This window comes from Mobula birostris, chromosome 29 (genome assembly GCF_030028105.1).
Source record: "Mobula birostris isolate sMobBir1 chromosome 29, sMobBir1.hap1, whole genome shotgun sequence".
NCBI lineage: Eukaryota > Metazoa > Chordata > Chondrichthyes > Myliobatiformes > Myliobatidae > Mobula > Mobula birostris.
Window position 1 is genome coordinate 5,828,421 of NC_092398.1, and position 24,639 is coordinate 5,853,059.

Here is a 24,639-nt window from a genome sequence, read left to right on the forward strand (position 1 = left end):
TGCAGACCCTGACAAACTTTTACTGATGTACTACCTCATTGCAAATGTCAGGCTCCGGTTTATAAACTGGGCAGGGATGTCTACAATGTCCTGATGCCTAATTACGTGCTGAGGCACAACCACTGAGCCACACCCAGAACAGGCAGAACTTTTGTACCAAGTGAGCAAGAAAATAGGCCCTCCACTTGGCCTGGGACGCCTGGACAACAGCAATAGCCATATACTGTTAAGCTGCTGTTTATTGATTACAATTCAGCGGTCAAGGTGGGGCGTGGGGCGGCATGGTAGTGTAGTGGTTAGCACAACATCTTACAGTACCAGTGACTTATGTTCAATTCCTGCTACTGCCTGTAAGGAGTTTGTCTGTTCTCCCTGTGATTGCATGGGTTTCCACCAGGTGCTCCGGTTTCCTCCCACAGTCCAAAGACCGTTTGGTCAGTTAATTGGTCATTGTAAATTGTCTCATGATTAGGCTAGGATTAAGTCAGGGGACTGCTGAATAACACGGCTTGAAGGACCAGAAGAGTCTATTCCATGCTGTATCTCCAAAAATAAGTAAACTCCATCATTCCCTTGGTACTAATCAATAAGCTTCAAAACCTGGACCTTTGTGCTTCTCTCTGCAGCTGGACTTTTGACATTTTCAAGAAGCAATGCCTCAAGAAGGGAGCATCCACCGTTAAGGGCTGTGACCATCAGAGACATGACCTCTTCTCATGACTCCAACATCTTCCCCAACACTGAGGTCGGACTGACCCGCCTATGGTTTCTTCTTTTCTGCCTCTCTCCCTTCTTGAAGAGTGGAATGACATATGCAATATTCCAGTCCTTACTAATGCCTTCACAACCTCTTCATCCACCTCTTTCAGAACTCTGGGGTGAACACCATCTGGTCCAGGTGTACTATCTACCATCAGACCTTTCAATTTCCCAAGAACTTTCTCTCTGGTTATGGTAACTTCTCACACTTCATGCCTGCTGACACCTGGAACTTCCACCATACTGCTGGTGTCGTCCACAGTGATACTGATGCAGAATACTTATTCAGTCCATCTGCTACTTTGTTGTCCCCCATTACCACCTTCCCAGCATTGTTTTCCACTCTTGCCTCTCTTTTGCACTTTATGTATCTGAAGAAACTTTTGGTACCCTCTTTAATATTATTGGCTAGCTTACTTTCGTATTCAATCTTTACCTTCTTAATGACTTGTTTTTAGTTGTCTTCTCTTAGTTTTTAAAAGCTTCCCAATCCTGTAACTTCCCACTAGTCTTTGCTCTATTATATGCCCTCTCTTTTTGGCTTTTATGTTGGTTTTCACTTCTCTTGTCAGACACAATTGTGTCATCTTTCCTTTAGAATACTCCTTCTTCTATGCGATGTATATATCCTGGGGTTTCCGAATTGCCTCCAGAAATTCCAGCCGTTGCTGCTCTGCTGTCATCCCTGCCAGTGTTCTTTTCTGATCAAATCTGGCCAGCTCTTCTCTCATGCCTCTGTAATTCCCTTTACTCCACTGTAATACTGACACATCTGACTTTAGCTTCTTCTCAAACTTCAGGTTGAATTTGATCATAATATGATCACTTGCCCTAAGGGTTCTTTAACTTAAGCTCTCTAATCAATTCTGGCTCATTGCACAACACCCAATCCAGAATAACTGACCCTCAAGTGGGCTCAGTTACAAGTTGCTCTGAAAATCCCTCTTGTAGGCACTCTAGAAATTCCCCCTCCTGTAATCCAGCACCAACCTGATTTTCCCAATCCACCTGCATACTGAAGACCCCGTGACTATTGTAGCATTGCCCTTTTGGCATGCATTTTCTGTCTCCCATTGTAACTTGTAGACCACATCCTTACTGCTGTATACAACTCCCATCAGGGTCTCTTTATCCTTGCAGTTCTTTAGTTCCATCCACTATGATTCAACACCTTCCAGCCCTGTGTCACCTCTTTCGAATGATTTGATATTGCTTTTTTCCAAACAGAGCAAGGCTGCCTCTTCTACCTCCTCGCCCATCCTTTCGATACAGTGTGCCTCCTTGGGCATTAAGCTCCCAGCTATAGTCTTTCAGCTATGGTTCAGTGATGCCTGCAACATCATACCTGCCAATCTGCAACTGCGCTGCAAGTTCATTAAGCGTGAACAAAATTACAGCGTCAACCAGGCTGAACAGATTGTGTCACCGTTGAGGCAGGAGCTCACAGACACCAGACCAATGTAGGTTTAACGGCAAAACTTGTAGAAAATGCAACAGCATAGGACACAGACAAAGAGCTTGTCAGGCAGACAAAAATAAATGGACTGCACAGGGAAGAGTAAAAGATAAAGTTGCAGTTTCAAAAAGCACTCTTCTAAATGCTGTTGGTGTAAAATCTGATAATGAAGAGATTGACAGCGGACTTTGTAGCCTTGAGTTTTGTAATATGAAATCTAATAAGAGACCAGCTATATGGCTTCCAGATGTGAAAGGCAAATTAATTAAAATGGAATTGGACACTAACTCGGTTGTTTCAATCAATCCACAAAATGATTTTGAATGGCATTTCAAAAATACTGCAGATGTCCCTATAAAAACTTATAATGGAGAAGAGATAACTCCTGTGGGAATGACATTTGTATATATGAAATACAACAATTAACAAGCCACATTGGGCTTGTATGTGGTAAAAACAGGAGGCCCAGTATTGTATGGACGTGATTGGCTGAGGCAACTGCAACTTGATTGGAGATCCATCCACCACTTGCATGTCCCTGCAATAGAGTCAACTGAAAGTGAATTCAGAAAAGTACTGGATGATGTCACAGCAGTGTTCAAGGATGGTGTTGGACAAGGGTATAATAGTGTTCAATGAAAATGCCACACCCAATTTTGCAAAGTCCATCTTGTTCCTGATACCATCTGTGATAAAGTAGCCAGTGAGCTAGATCACATGGAGATTAAAGGAATTCTTTCCAAGATTGAGTGGAACCCATGGGCAAAGCTGGTGGCCCCAGTAGCTAAGAAGAACGTGTCTGTCAGGATCCGTGATGAGTTTAAGGTCACTATTAACACAGTACTGAAAGTAGATCAATACCCTCTGCCCAAGATGGAGGATATCTTTGCAAATCTTTCTGGAGGGAAAAACTTCAGCAAAGCGAACTTAGCCAAGGGATAACTACAGATGGAAATGGAAGAACAGTTCAAAGTGCTTCTCACCATAAACATTCAGAAAGGGCTTTATCGCTACAATAGGCTTATTTTTGGAGTAGCATCTGCACCTGTACTGGCAGAAAGCTATGGACCAGGAGCTGCAAGGCTGCCCAGGCACTCAGTGTTACCTGGATGACATCATTGTTACCAGTGAGGATGACATAGAATATCTCCAAAATATCAAGCCAGTGTTAAATAAATTAGAAGATTATGGGCTCAGAGCACAACACAACAAGAGTGAGTTCTTTAACCAAGCATCACTTACTGTGGTCACACCATTCTTGCACAAGAATTTACGCAAGTGTGTTGAGACAATTCAAGCTCAAGGCCAAAGGACATGTCACAGCCGTGGTCCTTTTCAGAGATTGTCAATTACTATAACAGGTTTCTGCCAAACCTGCCTACTGTTCTCCACCCGTTGAACTCATTGCTGCAGACCGGGAAGAAAAGGGCAATGGACAAAGCAGTGTGAGTTGACTTTCAAAAAGGTAAAGGAAGCGGTGATATCGGACACTGTACTCACACATTGTAATCCATGTCATCCAGTGGAGCTTGCCTGTGATGCCTCGCCTTATGGTATAGGTGCAGTCATGCCACATGTTTTGAGTGATGGAAGTGAACCCCCACCTCTCCCCGTAGACCCTTGCATCATGTTCCCTTACCGGTGCAGAGAAAACTTACACACAGATTGGTTGAGAGGCCTTGGATCTGGTCTGAAGTGTAAAATATTCCATCAGTACTTGTATGGAAAAGATTTTACCCTCGTTACTGATCAGCAACCATTAGAGTCCATTTTCAATCCACAGAACACGAACAGCAGCAGATTTAATGCAGGGAAAAGCTTTGTTTCTTGGAGGACACAAGATTGAATTTAAGGGGATAACTAATCATGAAAATGCTAATGGATTGTCCTGTTTACCCTTGGAAAAGGAAATACCTGAAAAGACTACAGAAGCGGACACTCCTCTTGACGTATTCCCTCTGATGCAAATCAAGAGTCTCTCTGCTAAGAGAAACCAGAAAAGACCCCACACTGTCTCAGGTCTACATGACCACCCAAAGTGGCTGGAATGTGCAGCAGAAATCCCAGCTCCCCCCACTTTTACTAGCGCTGGGATGAATTGCCCTTGGCAGACATTGCCTTATGTGGGGATTAAGATTTGTTGTACCATCCAAGCTAAAGTGTTGGAGGATCAGCTACATGCTGATCACCAAGGTGTGGTCAAGATGAGAATATTGGCTTGGACTGTGTCTAGTGGCCTGAACCGCTCAGGACCAACTTGTCCAGAAGGTGCCAAGAGCATCTTGGAGAAGAATGAAGAAGGGAGAAGGAAGGTATCCAAAGCTGTCAGACCATTTCCCACAGTCTCAAAATCCCTACAACCAACATGGAGGAAACTCCAGAAACCTAAGATTGTTTCACAGCCATAAGTCTCTCCTGCCAGGCAGAGTAACTACTCCCCTGTTAGTAAGGTCATTATCCCACAAGAGTAAGAAATACTCCACAGTGAATAAATCCTTCATCCTGAATAGGAGAATTTGAAATTTGCTATGCTGTGGATATATATAGTTTAAGTTGGGATGAATTCTATATTGAATTGGAGTTTATAGTTAAGGAGGGAGGAGTGTTGTGAATTTAATATTTCAGTAATATTTGAGTAATATTGTAAATATATTGTTTGATTAAGCACCCTTGTTCATTTAAACAATTCATTATGGGTGAGATGTGAAACTAAGTAAACAGTATGCGTCAACACTCTACCATTGGCTTCAGTTGATTAAACACGGGCCTGTAAAACCTCATTGTTTGCTTGTTAATGACATGGTAGGGTAGTGGTTAGCACAATACTTTAAAGTTCCAATGACTTGGATTCATTTCCCACTGCTGCCTGTAAAGAATTTGTACGTTCTCCTCATGACCGTGTGGGTTTCTTCCAGGTGCTCTGGTTTCCTCCCACAGTCCAAAGAGGTACCAGTGGGTAGGTTAATTGGCTATTGTAAATTGTCCCGTGATTGGGCTAGGATTAAATTGAGAGATTGCTGTGCGGAACAGTGTGATGATGGCGCTAAGCGGTGACTCCTTTGTTTACATCTTTGGAAACAGCTCTATTTCCATCTTTGAAATCTTTATTTTTCCCTTTCAGGGTTCTTTTGAAGACCCTGGCCTGGAGTTAAACGCTGATTACGGTTCCTTGGAGGAATGGGACCCACTCTCGAGGTTTCATAACTGGCTGTAAGGGTTCGGCCTAAGAGTCTGGCTTGGCTTTGGAGGCCTAGGATCTCGGGGCCCTGGAGGCGGGTGGATTGAACGTTGGTTTCATGGCAGGAGACCCATGTGTTGTCAGGGGAGTTGGAATTTCTACAGCTGTGTGCCCAGATCTTTGGGCACAGAGCTGGAAAGAAAAGCGATGTAACGGACTTTTAACATCGTAAACCAGCGAGTTATTTGTTATGTCTCCCTGCTTGCTGTGAAAATGGAGACAACTCTTTCTCCCTTATTAGGGGGAGAGAGAACCTCTGGTATGTCAAATACCGGATGAACTGCGAAGTGTTGGGGGTAACTGCAAGTCTGTGTCTTTGCTGTTGCTTTGCTCACGCTTGAGTGCTCAGTGGTGGGTGCCGATGCTTCTTTGTTGCCAGTGGGCGGAGGGGGAATTGTTACTTGCTGCCGCTTATGCACGGGAGGGACTTTGGGATTCTAACATTTAACTGTCGTTCATTCTTTGGGGCACTCCTCTGCTTTCCTGGATGGTTGTGAAGAAAAAGCATTTCAGGATGTATATTATATACATTCCTCTGACACTAAAGGTACTTTTTAAACCTTTGAACATGGTGGGAATGACCAGAAAGGCCTATTCTGCACTAGATGTCAGTAAATAAGTAAAGATCAAAAAAGAAACTCAGCCAGGAGTACTGGTTAGAAGGTCATGTTGCTGAGTTAGAAAGCTGAGGTTGTCAATAAGCTCCTTGGGTCCTGGAACATGAATAATCTTCTCAGGGAGAGCAGACCTAAAGGGCTGTGGCCTATATGAAATCGTAAGTCAAAAAGAACAGGAGTACTGAGAGCTACCCAGGAAAACTTGTATTGTCATTCCTTGGAGCCTCTGTTGTTACTTCCAAAGAAAAATTACCCGGGCTTTAATAGGCCAGGTGCACACAGCCTACATCATTACCAACCACAAACGACCCATCACAGAACTGGGAAATGGAGCACCTTACTTCATTATTCCAGTCATACACATCGTTTGTATCTGAAAATGGACATACACCGGTCAGGGCAATATTTAATACTAGTGTTGAAAGGTAATATCAAATATAAACAGGCACCAAAGTGCAGTAAAATAGAATTACCAATCAAGGAAAAACACACCGGCAAACTATGCTAATATCACCCAAAATGAATTTGCAATTGGAACAATATATCTCCGTATTAAAGGTTCACAGTCTGCATGTTCAAAAATTATTGATGAATTGTGCTGACATTGGAGAGTGTTCAAAGGTGGTTCACAAAAATGATTCCAGGGTTGAAAGGCTTTTCTTATGAGGAGTGTTTGATGGCTCTGGGCCTGTACTCACTGGAATTCAGAAGAATGAGGGGTGACCTCATTGAAGTCTATCAGATGATGAAAGGCTTCGATAGAATGGACGTGGAGAGAATGTTTCCTATGGTGGGAAAGTCTATGGCCAGAGTACTCAGCCTCAGCATAGAGGGGCGTCCATTTAGAACAGAGATGAGGAGGAATTTCTTCAGTCGGAGAGTGATGAATCTGTGGAATTCATTGCTATAATACAGGAGGCTGTGGAGACCAAGTTTTTGGGTATATTTAAGGCAGAGGTTGATAATCAGGGCATGAAGAGGTACAGGGAGAAGTCAGTAGATTGGGGCTGAAAGAAAGATGTGTCAGCCATGGTGGAACAGACTCGATGGGCCAAATGGCCTCTAATTCTGCTCCTTTATCCTATGGTCTTAAAATTCTGTTATTTAGACACTTCCAATTTTTGGAGAAGGAATTTGTATTAATCATGAGAGTTTTTACCACATTAATTGTGCAAATAAAGCTACAATTTTTACAAAGTTCACCTTGTCTACTACCAGAATTTATTGTGCTGAATAAAGTGAACTCATTTCCACACAGTGATCTGCAAAGGAAATGCAGTGTAACACTGCCATTAAATTTAATTTTGGCTCATTGTCTGGGGCTTGGTGTTAACAACTGCTCAGTATCTACTTCGCTGCTGCCATCTGAACAGAGTAATTCTCCAGAGCCTCGTGCAAAGAAAACCGGGAAACCCTCTTTCGATCGGACGCAGGAGGCTGAAGATTATTTAATCTACAAAGAAGTTTTTCTCTCCTTCTGAGGTGTTGAACAGATTAGTCTAGGGCGAGGCTTCCCAACCTGGTGTCCACGGACCCCTCGGTTAATGACAACGCTCTATGTCATGAACCTCCAAGAGGACCACAACCTTGTCGTGGTTTGGAAGCTTGTGTGCCTCAGTGACCCGGAGATCTAAGTTGGTTGGAGTCAGGGCTTTGGCTCTTTGTAGGATCACCCATGCCAAAGAGGTCAAGGGGTAGAGTCCAGACTAAGAATGGTCTACCAGTCCTCCAGTTATGGGGGTTCAGTTCAGGGCTAACAAACCTGAAGGGTAAAACAAAATTGTTATGGAAACAGCAATGAAGAACCCTTCTACGTGTGAGTTCAACGGTATTCCTGAGTCTCCACCTGGGACTTGCATGACTGACAGTAGTGAAAACTGTGAGGAAGTGACTGACATGATGAAGGAAGCCCTGAACACCGCCAGAAATGAATGGTGCATGTGCTCCTGTCTTTATCAATGGTGTTGAGGTTAAGAGGGTTGAGAGCTTCGAGTTCCTCGGTGTGAACGTCTAGCCTCTCCTGCTCCAACCACAAAGACACCACTTCTCAAAGTGCTCATCAACCCTGCTTTCTCGGGAGGCTGAACAGGTTCCTCCAGCCTCCCCGCGCCTCGACCCTGGACAATTTTTATCATTGCACCATTGAAAGCATTCTGTCTGGACGCCGAGCAGCTTGGTAGTGCGACTGCTCTGCACGCGACCACAAGAAACTGCAGAGAGCTGTGGACACCGCTCAGCACATCATGGAAACCAGCCTCCCCTCTATGTAAACATGAGGAATTCTGCAGATGCTGGAAATTCAAGCAACACACATCAAAGTTGCTGGTGAACGCAGCGGGCCAGGCAGCATCTCTAGGAAGAGGTACAGTCGACACTTCGGGCCAAGAACCTTCGTCAGGACTAACTGAAGGAAGAGTGAGTAAGAGATTTGAAAGTGGGAGGGGGAGATCCAAATTGATAGGAGAAGACAGGAGGGGGAGGGATGGAGCCAAGAGCTGGACAGGTGATTGGCAAAAGAGATATGAGAGGATCATGGGACAGGAGGCCCAGAGAGAAGGAAAAGGGGGAGTGGGGAAAAACCCAGAGGATGGGCAAGGGGTATAGTGAGAGGGACAGAGGGAGAAAAAGGAGAGAGAGAGAAAGAATGTGTGTGCATATAAATAAATAATGGTTGGGGTATGAGGGGGAGGTGAGGCATTAGCGGAAGTTAGAGAAGTCAATGTTTATGCCATCAGGTTGGAGGCTACCCAGATGGAATATAAGGTGTTGTTCCTCCAACCTGAGTGTGGCCTCATCTTTACACTAGAGGAGACCGTGGATAGACATGTCAGAATGGGAATGGGATGTGGAACCAAAATGCGTGGCCACTGGGAGATCCTGCTTTCTCTGGCGGACAGAGCGTAGGTGTTCAGCAAAACGATCTCCCAATCTGCGCCGGGTCTCGCCAATATATAGAAGGCCACATCGGGAGCACCGGACGCAGTATATCACCCCAGCCGACTCACAGGTGAAGTGTCGCCTCACCTGGAAGGACTGTTTGGGGCCCTGAATGGTGGTGAGGGAGGAAGTGTAAGGGCATGTGTAGCACTTGTTCGGCTTACAAGGATAATCCCCTCTATGTACTCTGTCAGTGCTTCTCACTGCCTCAATAAAGTAGCCAGCATAATCAAAGACCTCACCCACGCCGGACATACTCTCTTCTCCCATCTTCCATTGGGCAGAGGATACAAAAGCAGATAGCACATACCACCAGGCTTAAGGACAGCTTCTCCCCTGCTGTTCAAAGACTATTAAGCATTTCCCCAGCACAATAAGATGAACTTTAACCTCACAATCAATGCTGATATAATCTTACAATTATTGTTTACCTGCATTGCATTTTCTCTGTACTGTAACACAATATTTTTCTGCATTGCTGTTGTTTTAGCTTCTTCTGCCTCAGTGCACTGCGTAATGATCTGATCTGGATGAACGAGCTCTTCACTCCATCTCGGTACATGTGACAATAATAAGCCAATTGCAATACCAATCGGTAGGACGGTAATTTGCGACCGGTCCCACACCACACATAGGACTAGTTTTCCTGGTCAATGTAAAGTCCACAAAAAATTTATGGACTGCACGAACCTCGCATGCCTTTATGTGAGATATTTTAAAGTATGCAAGAATCAGATTTATTAGAACTGACGTAGCTGGTTGGGAAATATGCTGTTTTTCAGAGCAGTGCAGTGCACATTTCTGGTGCCTGATAGCCCAGATGACATCAAGCTGACTGGGAACCAGCCCAGTCTTAAGAATTCTTCTTAGCAGCACGTCATAAAACACTATTTTTTAAGCAGAATTTTAAAAGGTACTTCAGCAGGACCAATCAGTGTTGGTCTTACACAGAGAACAGCAGGACACTGAGGAATGTGGTAGAACAATGGGATCTGGGAATATGGGTCCATAACTCATTGAAAGTGGTGTCTTGGGTAGATAAGGTCGTAAAGAAAGCTTTTGGCACGTTGGCCTTCATAAATCAAAACACTGAGTACAGGAGATGAGATATTTTGCTGAACTTGTATAAGACATTGGTGAGGCCTGATTTGGAGTATTGTGTGCAGCTGTGGTCACCTACCCACAGGAAAGATGTAAATAAGGTTGAAGGAGTATAGAGAAAACTTACAAGGATGTTGCTGGGTCCGGAAATTGTGAGTTATCAGGAAACATTGAATAGGTTAGGACTTTACTCCTTGGGATGTAGATGATTGAGAGGAGATTTGATAGAGGTGTTCTAAATTATGAGGGGTATAGATAGGGTAAATGCAAGCAGGCTTTTTCCACTGAGGCTGGGCGGGACTAGAACTGGAGGTGATGGGTTAAGGGTGAAACGTGGAAAGTCGAACGGGGGCATGAGGGGAAACTTCTTCGCTCAGAGGGCCGTGATGATGTGGAACGGGCTGCCAGCGCAAGTGGTGCTGGCAAGCTCGATTTCAACATTTAAGAGAAGGTTGGATAGGTGCATGGATAGAAGGGGTGTGGAGGCCAAGGTCTCGGTGCAGGTGGATGGGGGTAGGCAGTTTAAATGGTTTTGGCATAGACTAGATGGGCCAAAAGGTCTGCATTTGTGCTATACTTTTCTATGACTGTGACTCTAAATGCTTACCTGGAACAAAATAAAGATTATTGCATGTATGAGGTTTAATAGGAGCTCAGATGTCACACCAAACCTTAAAAATCTTGAAAACCAATGACATTTTGCAATAATTGTTCTGTGGGAATTAGAATCTATTGAAATGAAATTAGATTTTCAAGACTATAGCTGGAGATGAATTGAAATTATGGTTCAACACATGGGTTAAGAACAACTCTACTTGACTCAACAAGACATATCATTTTCAGTGTCCTTCACAGAAAGAACCGTGTGTAAAGAAAAGATTAAACCTCTTGTCAGATTAGTGTTTCAGTGCTGTACAGTTTGCAGCCGGTTTCAACGCCAGAGAGATCCAGGAGCAGAAAACCACAAGCAGCAGCTTATGGAAGTCCACGTATAACAGCACATACACAGATTCCGGAAGTTTACTGCGTTGGTGCTAAATTCTTAGTGAAATGATAATGAAATTTTAATGCTTTCACCATCTCTGCAACCACATAAACTGGGCTAACGTGTTTACTTATGAAGTTGAGGCTCTGCCCTTAGCCTGTGCCTTGCCCCTGTTAAATGCGGACTTGGAAATTTGTCCTCCAAGAGGACCACAATCTTGTCGTTGGGTTTGGAGGCTTGCCTGCCTCAATGACCCGGAGGACTATGTTGGCTATATTCAGGGCCTTGTGCTTCGGATTTGTTAGGGGTCACCCATGCCAAACAGGTCAAAGGGTAGAGGCCAGACCAAAAGTGGTCCACTGGTCCTCCAGGTCCGGGAGTTCAATCCTGACTGGTCAAAAAATAATCATTACGGAAACAACAATGAAAGATCTTTCTAAATCTGTGTGTGATAGTACAGACAGCCTTCATTGCTGCCCAAAACGCCAGCACTGTTACAGGCAGTGACTAAGCTGGCAAGTTTAAGCTGACTACCATGTGCACAGGTACAGTGATAAACTAACCTGAAGGAACATCACAGGCACCTCACCACAGGTAACACACACAGAATATACATACAGAACTGCACAGAAGTTTCAGGCACATATTTATAGCTAGGGTGCCTAAAACATTCGCACAGTACTATATTTGTCAATGTGGAGCAGAGAGCGAGGTTGTAAATCTGGCGGGAGCAAAGGATTTTGGGATTGGTGAGGGTGGAGCGCCTGGGGAGGGGTTGTAGGGAAGGAGTGTCAGGGGCATGGGGTGGCGTGGGCACAAACACACCCAGCCCTGAGACGCTAGGCAAGGTCATTTGATTCCAAGGTCATTTGACCATTACAGAATGTCTCTCTGGTGCTTCCCACTCCCTCCCGTCTCCCTTCCCCTTTTCCCAACCATGATTCCCCTCTCCCTGCCCCCTTCCCACTCTCAGTCCACGATAGAGACCCGTATCAGTGAACTTTTGTATTTTATAGCTGTAGAAGATTATATATCAATAACAAGATTTTAAAAATGAAATGAGACCCATATCAGAATCAGGTTTATCATCACTCACATATGTCATGAAATTTGTTTTCTTTTTTGTGCAGCAGCAGTACAATGCAATGCATAAAATTATTTCGGTACTGTGCAAAAGTCTTAGGCACCCTAGCTGTATATATCTGCTTAAGACTTTTGCACAGTACTGTATATTTACAGTCAGGTTACGATCACCCTGAACTATGTCTGACCAAAGAGGCTTATTAATGAGCATTTATAATGCAGATGGAATTGCGGCCTGTCCATTGTTCGAAGGAGAAATGTTGAGAGGATTGTGAAACTAAAAATAGTTTCTGTACATGTGGCTCCTGACTCCACTGAGAGCCCTCTGCAGTGTTGGGTAAGCATTCTGGGCTTGCTGCCAGAGATCCTGCTTATTGTTCCCTGCAGCTACCTCCACGTGGATGCGAGATATCCTCCCATGAAGTGGTACAATGGGAGGGTGTGTGCCGATGAGACAGAACAATGTATTGCCTTTGAGATGATACCTCAGAGATGGAAATGAAACTTACTTTCATTTACATCATACCATTCCATCGGGCCATAGATGCAAAACTTTGAAAGGTTGCACTGCAGACTCAAAGAAACAGAACTTGAGAATCAGGAAGTATCACCGGCGTACTTCGTGAAATTTGTTGTCCTTGTGGCAGCAGTACAATGAAATACATGATATAGAGAAAAAGAAAACTGAATTATAGTAATTATATATACGTATACACACACACACACACACACACACACATAGATATACTGTATACACATATATATACATTGATGCACACACACACACGCACATATATACAGTTACATTAATTTCTTGGGTTCAAATTTCATTCAGAAAATGGATGGCAGAGGGGAAGAAACTGTCCTTGAATCGTTGAACGTGTGTCTTCAGGCTCCTGTACCTCCTCCCTGATGGTAGCAGTGAGAACAAGGCGTGACCCAGGTGATGGGGGTCTTTAATGATGGACACTGTCTTTTTGAAGTATCACTCCTTGAGATGTCCTGGATACTATGGAGTCTCGTGCCCGTGATGGAGCTGACTGAGTTTACAACCTTATAAAGCTTATTTTGATCTTGTGCCGTAACCACCCCGCACCTCCCTTCCCCAATACCGTTCAGAATGCTCTCCATAGTACATCTGTTGAAATTTGCAAGTGTCTTTGGTGTTGTACCAACTCTCCTCAAACTTCTAATGAAATAGAGCCGCTGTTGTTGCCTTCTTTGTAGCTGCATCAATGCTTTGGGCCCAGGACAGATCCCCAGGAACTTGAAACTGCTTACTCTCTCCACTTCTGTTCCTTCTATGAAGAATGGTGTGTATTCCCTAGTCTTACCCTTTCTGAAGATGCTTCTACCCTGCTGTTATAAGACCTTTGGAAGGATCTCTGTATCATAAAGATGCATTCTTGGCCTCTATCCACCTCAATATAACATTGTACCTTATTGGCTGCCTGCACTGCATTTCTCTGTAACTATAACGTTATATTTGGCAACATATTATTGATTTTTCCTGATGAAGAAATAACTATATTCAGCACTCCTTGAAGGGTCTTGGCCTGAAACTTCAACTATTTACTCTTTATTCAGACCACCTCCCCATGGATTTGATTCCCTTCGTCCTCCACCCTCATGTCTGGCCCCCCTCACCCTCACCCCTCTGTACATCTGGCCCTCTTCTCCTCTCTATCTCTGTGTGTTGGCGCACTCCCCCCCTCCTATGCATTTGACTCCCCTCCCCCTCCCTCCCCCCCTCCCCCCCCCCCCGTATATCTTGCTGAGTTTTTCCCAATATTTTGTGTGTGTTGCTCAGGATTCCCAGCATCTGCAGAATCTCTTGTGTTTATCATTTTTAGAATTATTCAGGGGAAGTTACCTCTCTCTCTCACTCTCTCTCTACCCCTCTCTCTCTCTCTCTCTCTCTCTCTCTCTCACACACACACACACACACACACACACACACACACACACTAGTCATTTTTCTGTCTTTGCTTCTGGGTAGTTTTTCATTCTTCTATTGTGTTTTTGTGAATACCTGCAAGAGAATCTCAGGGTCGTATTTATATAGGCATTCGTTAGTCTCGTGAGACCATGGATTTGCACCTTGGAAGGTTTCCAGGGCGCGGGCCTGGGCAAGGTTGTATGGAAAACCAGAAGTTACCCATGCTGCAAGTCTCCCCTCTCCACGCCACTGATGTTGTCCAAGGGAAGGGCATTTGGACCGGTGTCGTCACAGAGCAATGTGTGGTTAAGTGTCTTACTCAAGGACACAACACGCTGTCTCAGCCAAGGCTCGAATTAGCGACTGTCAGATCACTAGACGAACGCCTTAACCACTTGGCCACACGCCAATACAGTGACATATATCTACTTTGATAATTGCTTCATTTAACTTTTGAACTATGAACTTTGACTGCTAATCAACATTCACTGCTTCGTCAGCCCTTTAGCTCTTTCACCTATCAACTCCCAGCCTCCCACTCCATCACCACTCCACCAGCAACCTGGCTCCACCTATCACCTTCAAGGTTGTACTCCTTCCCATGTCCCCACCACCTTATCCTGGCCCCTTCCCCCTTCCTTGCCAGTCCTGATGAAGTGTCTCGGCCTGAAACAGCCACTGTATTTTGTATGCGACACTGTCAATTAACAGTCCTCTTCTGCAGCTTGAAGCTGCATTTTACACCAGGAAGCTGCAGGATGTGTATCGCATGGCAGCCGACGCTCCGAGAAGAACATCCGATTTTGGAAACGTTCTGAGCAGCTGGATGCACTTGGTCTAATGTTGCAATTAACGCAATTTCACTGGGAAGTGATTGCTAATGGAATTTATTCCAGGTTAAATCACAAGTGACTGAAAGAAAACAAAAGAAGTTCAAAGTTCAAAGTAAATTTTATTATCAAGGTACATATATGTCACCATATACAACCCTGAGATTCATTTTCCTGCGGGCATACTCAGTAAATCTATAGAATAGTAACTATAACAGGGTCAATGAAAGATCAACCAGAGTGCAGAAGACAACAAACTGTGCAAATGCAAATATAAATAAATAGCAATAAATAATGAGAACATGAGATAATGAGATAAAGAGTCCTTAAAGTGAGATCATTGGTTGTGGTGTCATCTCAAAGGATGGGCAAGTGAGTGTAGTTATCCTCTTTGGTCCAAGAGTCTGATGGTTGAGGGGTAGTAACTGTTGTTGAACTTGGTGGTGTGAGTCCTGAGGCTCTTGTACCTTCTACCTACCTGATGGCAGTATCTAAGAGTCTCTTAAATGTTTCCAATGTATCGGCCTCTTCTATCACCTCTGGCAGCATGTTCCATGCACCCACCACTCTCTGTGTGAAAAACCTACCTCGGACATCCTCATATACTTTCCTCCAATCACTTTAAAATCATGCCCTTTCATAGTGGCCGCTTCTGCCTTAGGAAAAAGGCACTGGCTGTCCACTCTATTAATGCCTCATCATCTTGTGCACCTTTATCAAGACATTTCTAATCTTCCTTCCCTCCAAAGAGAAAAGCCCTAGCTCACTCAACCTTTCCTCACAAGACATGCTCTCTAATCCGGGCAGCACCCTGGCAAAGCTCCTCTGCGCCCTCTCTAAAGCTCCCACTTTCATCCTATAATGAGGTGACCTAAACTGAACACAACACTCCAGGTGTGGTCTAACTGGAGTTTAACGGAGCTGCAACATATTCAGTTTAGCTCAGTTCATGGAGCTAGATTGAAGTGAACTGAGCTGAACAGAATATGCCTGGACTCTCTTGATTTTGTGGTTCATGTTCTGTGTTTTTCATTTTTTTTCTCTTTTTTGCCACTTGTACGCTTTTTTTTGTGCATTGGGGAGGCGGGTTTGATGTTTTTCTTTCAATGCGCTCCAGAGCCTTCTTTGTTTTGTGGCTGTCTGTGGGAAGGTGAATCATAGGGTTGCATTCTGCATACATCTTCTGATAATAAATTTGAATCTTTGAACCTCATGGCTCCTCAGCTCAATGCTCTGACTAATGAAGGCCAACACGCCACATTGTCACTTTGGGAACAAAGCACTAGCTGTCCACTCCATCCAAGAGTCTTATTATCTTATAGACCTATATCAAGTCACCTCTCCTCCTCCTCCAATCCAAAGAGAAAAGCAGCACGAAAGCCCAACCTATCAATGCCGTCGCTGTGTACCATTCCAAGTGAGTCTCATCGTCCAGTATTTGGCCCATAACTTTCATTGCTGAGGTAATTCATATGCTCATTCAGATATTATTTAAATGTTGTCAGTGACACTGTTTCCTATTGTGCTCCTGTGTATTTCTTCACCACTCTTAGGGTGAAAAAGTTCCTTCACGGATCTCTCCTTAAACCGTTTCCCCTTTACCTGAAATCTGTGCTGTCTGTATACCTTTCCTTTGATATGAGAGATCTACTTCCCTTCAATCATTCGGTTCTTGAACCAAGCAGTAAAATGCTAATCACAAACACAGGCGGTTCTGCAGATGCTGGAAATCTTGAGTGACACACACACGTGCAAAGTGCTGGAGGAACTTCGTGTGTCAGGTAGCATCTATGGAGGGGAAGAAACCGTCAATGTGTGGGGCCAAGGCCCTTCATCAGGACTGGCATGGATGGAGGCAGAATTTGAAATCAGAAAGTGGGTGGGTGGCAGATGTAACATGAACAAAGTCACCAGACAGACACCGAAGCTAGTGGGTATAGAAATAGTCTTATTCAACAAAAACGAGCAGCAGGCATCATACTGAGACACTCTTGGAGGAAGAGGCCTCCCGATCCAATATTACATGACATTTTTTATAGGCTAAAGATTAAAGGTAACAGCAGGACAATTCTATAGTTACAATGTATCTACAATACTTCCTTTGCATTACATATAGTTTTCATTTTCCTCTTTCTCCTTGCTCACACTCCAAACACCCTAAATGAATGGTAATCAACATCGTCTGGTTTTCTATCAACTCCAGTCGACAGCTCCAGAAAGACTATTGATCATAAATTAGCTCAGAGTTGAGAGGACAACAGCTGGAGACCCAGCTGAGAATGATGGGCACTGCTACCCTTGAGGAATTGAAACTAATTTCTCTTCAGCAAATTGAAGAGATCGGTGAAAGAAGGATTCACTTGTCGATATCTAGTAGAAAGTCAAAGCTTTGAGGAACTGACAGGACCGATCTAAGCTTCTAACCGTATTACCACAATGAGTCCTTTCTTAAGTACTTCATTGCAAAGTGCATTAGTGAGTCCAGTGGGCACAAATATTGATTTGGAATTACAAGTTAGAAATAAAAACAGGCAATTTTTGCTTCCTAACTTGCCAAAAATCTGATAAATGACACTATAATGTGACTACTCTCTGCTTTTCATGATCAGTTCATTGCAAGATGTAATATTCAAGTTTATTTATTATGTGTGCATTATGAGCAGTTACTACCCCTCAACCATCAATGACATAAAATGAGGGTAGGGAGAGAGAGCACCTCTGTCTTACCCTTATATTAATTCCCTCCATCTTCAGCCTCTTCCTTGTGCTCATCTCCCCCTGTCTTGATATCCTCAATTTGCATTCCTCCACGTCTGCCCTCATGATCGTCAGCCTGGTATGGAAACATCAGTGCCATTGAACGTAACACCCTACAAAAAGCAGTGGACATTGGCCAAGTCCGTCACAGTTAAAGCCCTCCCCAGCGGTGAGCACATCTACATGAAACACTGTCGTAGGAAAACAGCATCCATCATCAGAGATCCTCACCACCCAGGTCATGCTCTCTTCTCGTTGCTGCCATATGGAAGAAGGTACAGGAGCCTCAGGACTTGCACCAGCAGGTTCAGGAACAGTTATTACTCCTCATCATTGGGGTCTTGAACCAGAGGGGATAACTTCACTCAACTTCACTTGCCCCATCATTGAAATATTCCCATAAACTATCGACTCATTTTCAAAGACTCTTCATTTCATGTTCTCAATATTTATTGCTTCTGTATTTATTATTATTGTTCCATTGTTTGTTGTCTTTTGCACACTGGTTGAACACCCTAGTTTGTGCAGTCTATAATTGATTCTACTATAGTTATTATTCTATAATGGAGTTATTTAGTATGCCCACAAGAAAATGAATCTCAGCGTTGTACATGGTGACATATTTGTACTTCGATAATAAAATTAGTTTGGATGTTGACTTTGAACTTTGAAACATACTGTGAAATGTGTCATTTGAGTTAAATGTCAACACACCGAGGGTGTGCTGGAGATAGTCCACATGTGCCACCACAGATTTCACCACCAACAAAGCATGGCCACAATGCTTGGCAGAACAATACTGAATACAACAAACAACAAAACAACAACAGCAAGCCAGTCCCGTTTCTCCCTCCCTCCCACTCACCAACACACACACATACACAACAGTTCTGTAACCCCAGGTCAGGCCTCCAGCCTCCAGTGGACTCAGATTCGGGCCTGCAGATATTAGGCTTTGTCTTCTTCAGCGGACTTGCAAAAATTCATAGGCTTGGGGCTCTGGGCATTGGGCCTTGAGTCCTGGACTTCCAATTCAGCCCCTGATCCTCGATCCTCAGCATCGACCCGAGGACTCACCGATCTCCGAACGCATGGCCTCAAACTCCAGACTCACCAATGACAGGACCCCAAACACAAAGCCCGAGGAACTTGTTCCTCCTTCATGAAACTTCGAGTCCGGAACCTACTGACAACTCACTGACCTGGGGTTGGGGTCTTTCATCCACTTTCTGCCAGCCTGATATCTAACATCTGACCAGGAATGTCCCACGTCCGTGTGGCTGGCCTTTGAACATAGAGTGCAGGCTCAGACTCCGGCCTGGTCTCTATAATTATCATTGCAATAATTATTTTTTTCTTCTTGTTGTATTTTGTCACTGCATCGACATCAAGTCTGAAGTAACTATTTACTGATAAAGGGGATAAGAGATCTGGGCATCAGATCAAATTTACAATGAGGTATCTCAAGATGGGGAATGTTATTCACGGAGCAAATGTGATTTTGTTTGCACACAAGAATCCACTTCTAGCCTTGAAAATGGGCCTTTCTTTTGTCTTGGTTTTAATTTTGGGATGTATTGGTTAAACCAGCCATCTAGGTCAGAGATAATGACCTGAGCTTTGTACTCAAGTCACCGTGCTGATATGTGCTGAGCTGAGGAACATCTAGCTTCTGACCCTCAAGGCATATCAGTCCCTTAAGATAACGCCATGTCTCATCAGTAGTCAGCCCCACCTACAGTATGTGAGAAACCTCGGAGACGGTGGGGGGGGGGAGGATGAAACTAGTGGGAGAAATTGGAAAGGAAGAAAAATACACAGTAAAAACTTATCAGTATTACAGATCAAAGCTCAAAGTATCTTAGTACATAAGCAGTACACAACCCTGATATTTGTATTCCCACGGATAGCCACAAAACAAAGAAATTCCATGGAACTCATCCAAAGAAAACATCAGACATCCAACGCATAAAAAGAGAACAAGTAGCAAAAAAATGAGTGAGAAAACACACAGGTTATAAAGCAGCAAAGCACGGAGTCATTGAAACAGTTAGGAATGTTCAGTTTAGTTCAGTGCAGTTTATCGGTATGTTGTTCGTTGACTGAGAGGCATAAAGCCAGTTTGCCCCAATCAAATTCGCACAGAGTAGCAATAAGAAAAAGGAGTAACCAGAAACACATCATAACATGAACTGCAGAGTACAATGAACACATTGCGTTGATTAAATCATGCCTAAGACCCAAGACTCCAGCACCATTTTCCGACAGCATTGAGCAAGAGCGAGAGGGAGACCAGTCATACGCAGGCACCTTTCTTTGGCAGCAGGGATCGAGAGGGAGAGGGGGACCAGTCATACGCAGGCACTATAATCCTTTAGTTGACACTCATGGACTGTAGGATTATTTTTGGCCAGAAAGTATATAAAAAACAGTGAACAGGAATGGTGCTGTCCATTTTGTGAGACCGCCCTGGCAGCCACCATTTTGTGAACTGCTTGAACTGATTCTTGCTCTGGGATAACTTAATCAGAGCAAGGAGACAAGGAGTTTCAGCTGATGACCTGCTAAACCTGAGACCATTCTCAGACAAGCAGCTATTTATTATGTAAAGTGGCAGGCTTTCAGGAGAAGTAATCTTGTTAGACATGGTGTCTGCGTCACCTGGTTTGAACCAGTCAGAGTTGAAATGACCAAAAGCACAAGGCTGAGGTCAAAGACCATAGAACAATGCTGGCTGTAGACTGGGACCAGAGCCAATGAGCAGGAGAGCCAGGTAGGTCAGGAGTCCCTGAGCCAATAGGATGGAAATGCATCATTTGAACTGATGAGGAACACTATAAGAGTTTGAAGCTTCAAATGCAAAGGAGCAATAACTCTCCAGAGACGAACCATTGCGGATACAGAGAACCCCACAGGCATGTAAAGATTGGAGCTGAGCCATGAGGAACACATGGCCAGAATAGACTCCTTTTCTATTCTTGGAATGTTCATGGAGGATCAGGGAGTGCACGCAGGGATTTGGTGGTGTAAATTCACATGGTTTAGAACTGAGTCAATAAAGGTGCTTGTTGGTAAATACTGATTCCTTCTGTGCCCCTCTGATCATAATTACTAAGGGGTAGATCCTTGTAGCATTTATGATAGACAAATGCAAAATTTTCTGCAGATGCTGGAATTCCAGAGCACACACATAAAATGCCGGAGGAACGCAAGAGGTCAGGCAGCATCTATGGAAATGAATAAACAGTCAAAGCTTCGGGCTGAGACCCTACTTCAGGACTGGAAAGGAAAGAGGAAGAGGTAAAGGTGGGAGAAAGGGGAGGAGTACAAGTTGGCAGGTGATAGGTGAGACCATGTGAGGGCGAAGGTGGGTGGATGGGTGATTATGATACACCCTTGTTACATACGCTCAAAACCGTTTGTCCTGCTTCTAAGTTTCTTTGCGTTGAAAGAGGATAAATTCTCAAACTTGTATATGATCCATTTCCTTTGTTTTACAATCGCAGACAAACAGCGTGTTATAATTGTGTTGTTTATTATTAAAAAAATGTATATCGCTCCATACGCGACTCCCTTGTCCATTTGTCCCCCCCATCCCTCCCCACTGATCTCCCTCCTGGCACTTATCCGTGTAAGCGGAACAAGTGCTATACATGCCCTTACACTTCCTCCCTTACCACCATTCAGGGCCCCAGACAGTCCTTCCAGGTGAGGCGACTCTTCACCTGTGAGTCGGCTGGGGTGATATACTGAGTCCGGTTCTCCTGATGTGGCCTTCTATATATTGGCGAGACCTGATGCAGACTGGGAGATTGTCTTGCTGAACACCTACACTCTGTCCGCCAAAGAAAGCAGGATCTCCCAGTGGCCACACATTTTAATTCCACATCACATTCCCATTCTGACATGTCTATCCACGGCCTCCCCTACTGTAAAGATGAAGCCACACTCAGGTTGGAGGAACAACACCTTATATTCTGTCTGGGTAGCCTCCAACCTGATGGCATGAACATTGACTCTCTAACTTCCGCTAATGCCCCACCTCCCCCTCGTACCCCATCTATTATTTATATACACACATTCTTTCTCTCTCTCTCCTTTTTCTCCCTCTGTCCCTCTCACTATACCCCTTGCCCATCCTCTGGGTTTTTTCCCCCTCTCCCCCTTTTCCTTCTTCCCGGACCTCCTGTCCCGTGATCCTCTTGTATCCCTTTTGCCAATCACCTGTCCAGCTCTTGGCTCCATCCCTCCCCCTCCTGTCTTCTCCTATCATTTTGGATCTCCTCCTCCCCATCCCACTTTCAAATCTCTTACTAGCTCTTCCTTCAGTTAGTCCTGACGAAGGGTCTCGGCCCGAAACGTTCGACTGCACCTCTTCCTAGAGATGCTGCCTGGCCTGCTGTGTTCACCAGCAACTTTGATGTGTGTTGCTTAAAGTATATTTAATTTGTTTTTCTTGTGAATGACCTTATCTGTGTGCCTGTTGCTGCCTCAAGTAACTTGTACAGATAACATTGATAACATTAAACTCGACTGACCTTGAATAAGGAAATTACTAAAATCCCAAACTAAATAAGACTACTCTATTTCTTCATAGCCCTAATGAACAAAAAGCCATTTGTCTTTGCCCTTCATTAAGGAAAGTGGCTTCTGAACTGGCAGTCCAAATAAAAGCAACATGTCCTTATATGACATCGGTTGTTAAGTGACCCAGGTTGCTTCGTATAAGACCATAGATATATAGTAGGAGCAGAATTAGGCCATTCAGTCCATCAAGTATGCTACACCATTCTATCATGGCTGATTTATTTTCCCTGTCAACCCCATTCTCCTGGCTTTTTCTCCCAGTAACCTTTGATCCCCATCAAGAACCTATCAACCTTTGCTTCAAATATGCCCAATGACTTGGCCTCCATAACCGTCTGTGGCAATGAATTCCACAGACTCGCTATCTTCTGGCTAAGTATATTCTTCCTCATTTCTGTTCTAAATGGATCTACCTCTTTTCTCAGTCTGTGCCCTCTGGTCCTAGACTCCCCCAATATAGGAAACATCCTCTCCATATCTACTCTTTCGAGGCTTTTCGATGTTCAATAGGTTTCAATTAGATCCCCCCTCTTTCTACTCATCTCCAGAGCCATCAAACGATCCTCAGATATTAACCCTTTCATTCCCCAATAACTCTCGTGAACATTCTCTGGACCCTCTCCAATGCCAGCACAACTTTCCTTAGATATGGGGTCCAAAGCTACTTGCAATACTCCAAGCGCAGTCTGACCAGTGTCTTATAAAGCCTCAGCATTACATTCTTGTTTTTATAGTCTAGTCCTCTCAAAATGAATGCTAACATTGCATTTGCCTTCCTCACCACCAACTCAACCCACAAATTAACCTTTGAGATTTCCATGTTTGAACGATCCCTTATCAAAGTTCAGAAATTGCTATGAAATAGCCCAAATCTGCAGAATAAAGTCACCCTTACATATCAACCAAGTATCATTCTTGCTGAACTAAAATTACCCATATTATTTAAAAAAAATATATTCCATCTGGATAGCCTCCAAACTGATGGCATGAATATCGATTTCTCCTTCCAGTAAAAATTTTGCCCTCCCCCTCCCCACTTCTAATCCCCACTCTGATCCTTTACCGCTTCTCACCTGCCTATCACCTCCCCTGTGATTCCCTCCTTCTCCATTTCTCCCATGGTCCACTTTCCTCTCCAATCAGATTCAGGCCAAAACCTTCTTGTAAGTACCTTTGCACAGTACTTTGAAACCCTAGTCGCCTAGATATTTTATTTTCTTTTTTTCCCATATGGCAGAAAACACAGCAGCCCGAACACACATGCCACCAGGCTGAAGGACAGCCTCTATGTCACTTTCATAAGATACTGAACGATCCTTTAGTACGATAAGGTGGACTCAACGCCTCACAATCTACCTTGTTATGGTTTGTACTTTACTGTCTGCCTGCACCTCACTTTCTCTATAACTATTGCAGTTTATGTGGATGCTATAGAGAGAGTGCGGAGGAGACTTACAAGGATGTTGCCTGGATTGGAGGGCGTACCTTATAAGAATAGGTTAACTGAACTTGGCCTTTTCTCCTTGGAGCGACGGAGGATGAGAGGTGACCTGACAGAGGTGTATAAGATGATGAGAGGCATTGATCGTGTGGATAGCCAGAGGCTTTTTCCCAGGGCTGAAATGGCTAACACAAGGGGGCATAGTTTTAAGATGCTTGGAAATAGGTACCGAGGGAATGTCAGGGATTAGTTTTTTCACACAGAGAGTGGTGGGTGTGTGGAATGCACTGCCGGCAGCAGTGATGGAAGTGGATACAATAGGGTCTTTTAAGAGCCTCTTGGATAGGTACATGGAGCTTAGAAAAATAGAGAACTATGCGCTAGGGAAAGTTCTAGGCAGTTTCTAGACTAGGTTACATGGTCAGCACAACATTGTGGGCCGAAGGGCCTCTAAGGCGCTGCAAACTTCTATGTTCTATGTTCATTCTGAGCAACATGCACAAAATGCTGGAGGGACTCAGCAGGCCAGGCAGCATCGATGGAAAAGGGTGCATTTCAAGTCCAAGATTGTAATTGCTGCCAAAGGTGCATCTGCTAAATACTGACTTGAAGGGGGTCAATAATTATACAATCTATTATTTTGTGATTTATATTTGTAATTAATTTAGATCACTTTGTAGAGAGCTGTTTTCACTTGAGAGTCTTTTTCTGTTGATCAGTGTCAAAAAAAGCTAAATTAAATCCACTCTGATTCAATGTTGTAAAACAATAAAACATGTAAACTTCCAAGGGTGGGGGGAGGGGCACTGTAAAAAGTAAGTAGACCTTGTTCCTGTTCTACTCCTCCTCCCATGATGCTTTGCTGGTGAATGCCAATGTAGAAGGGACATCGGGAAGAAACCCTGTCAC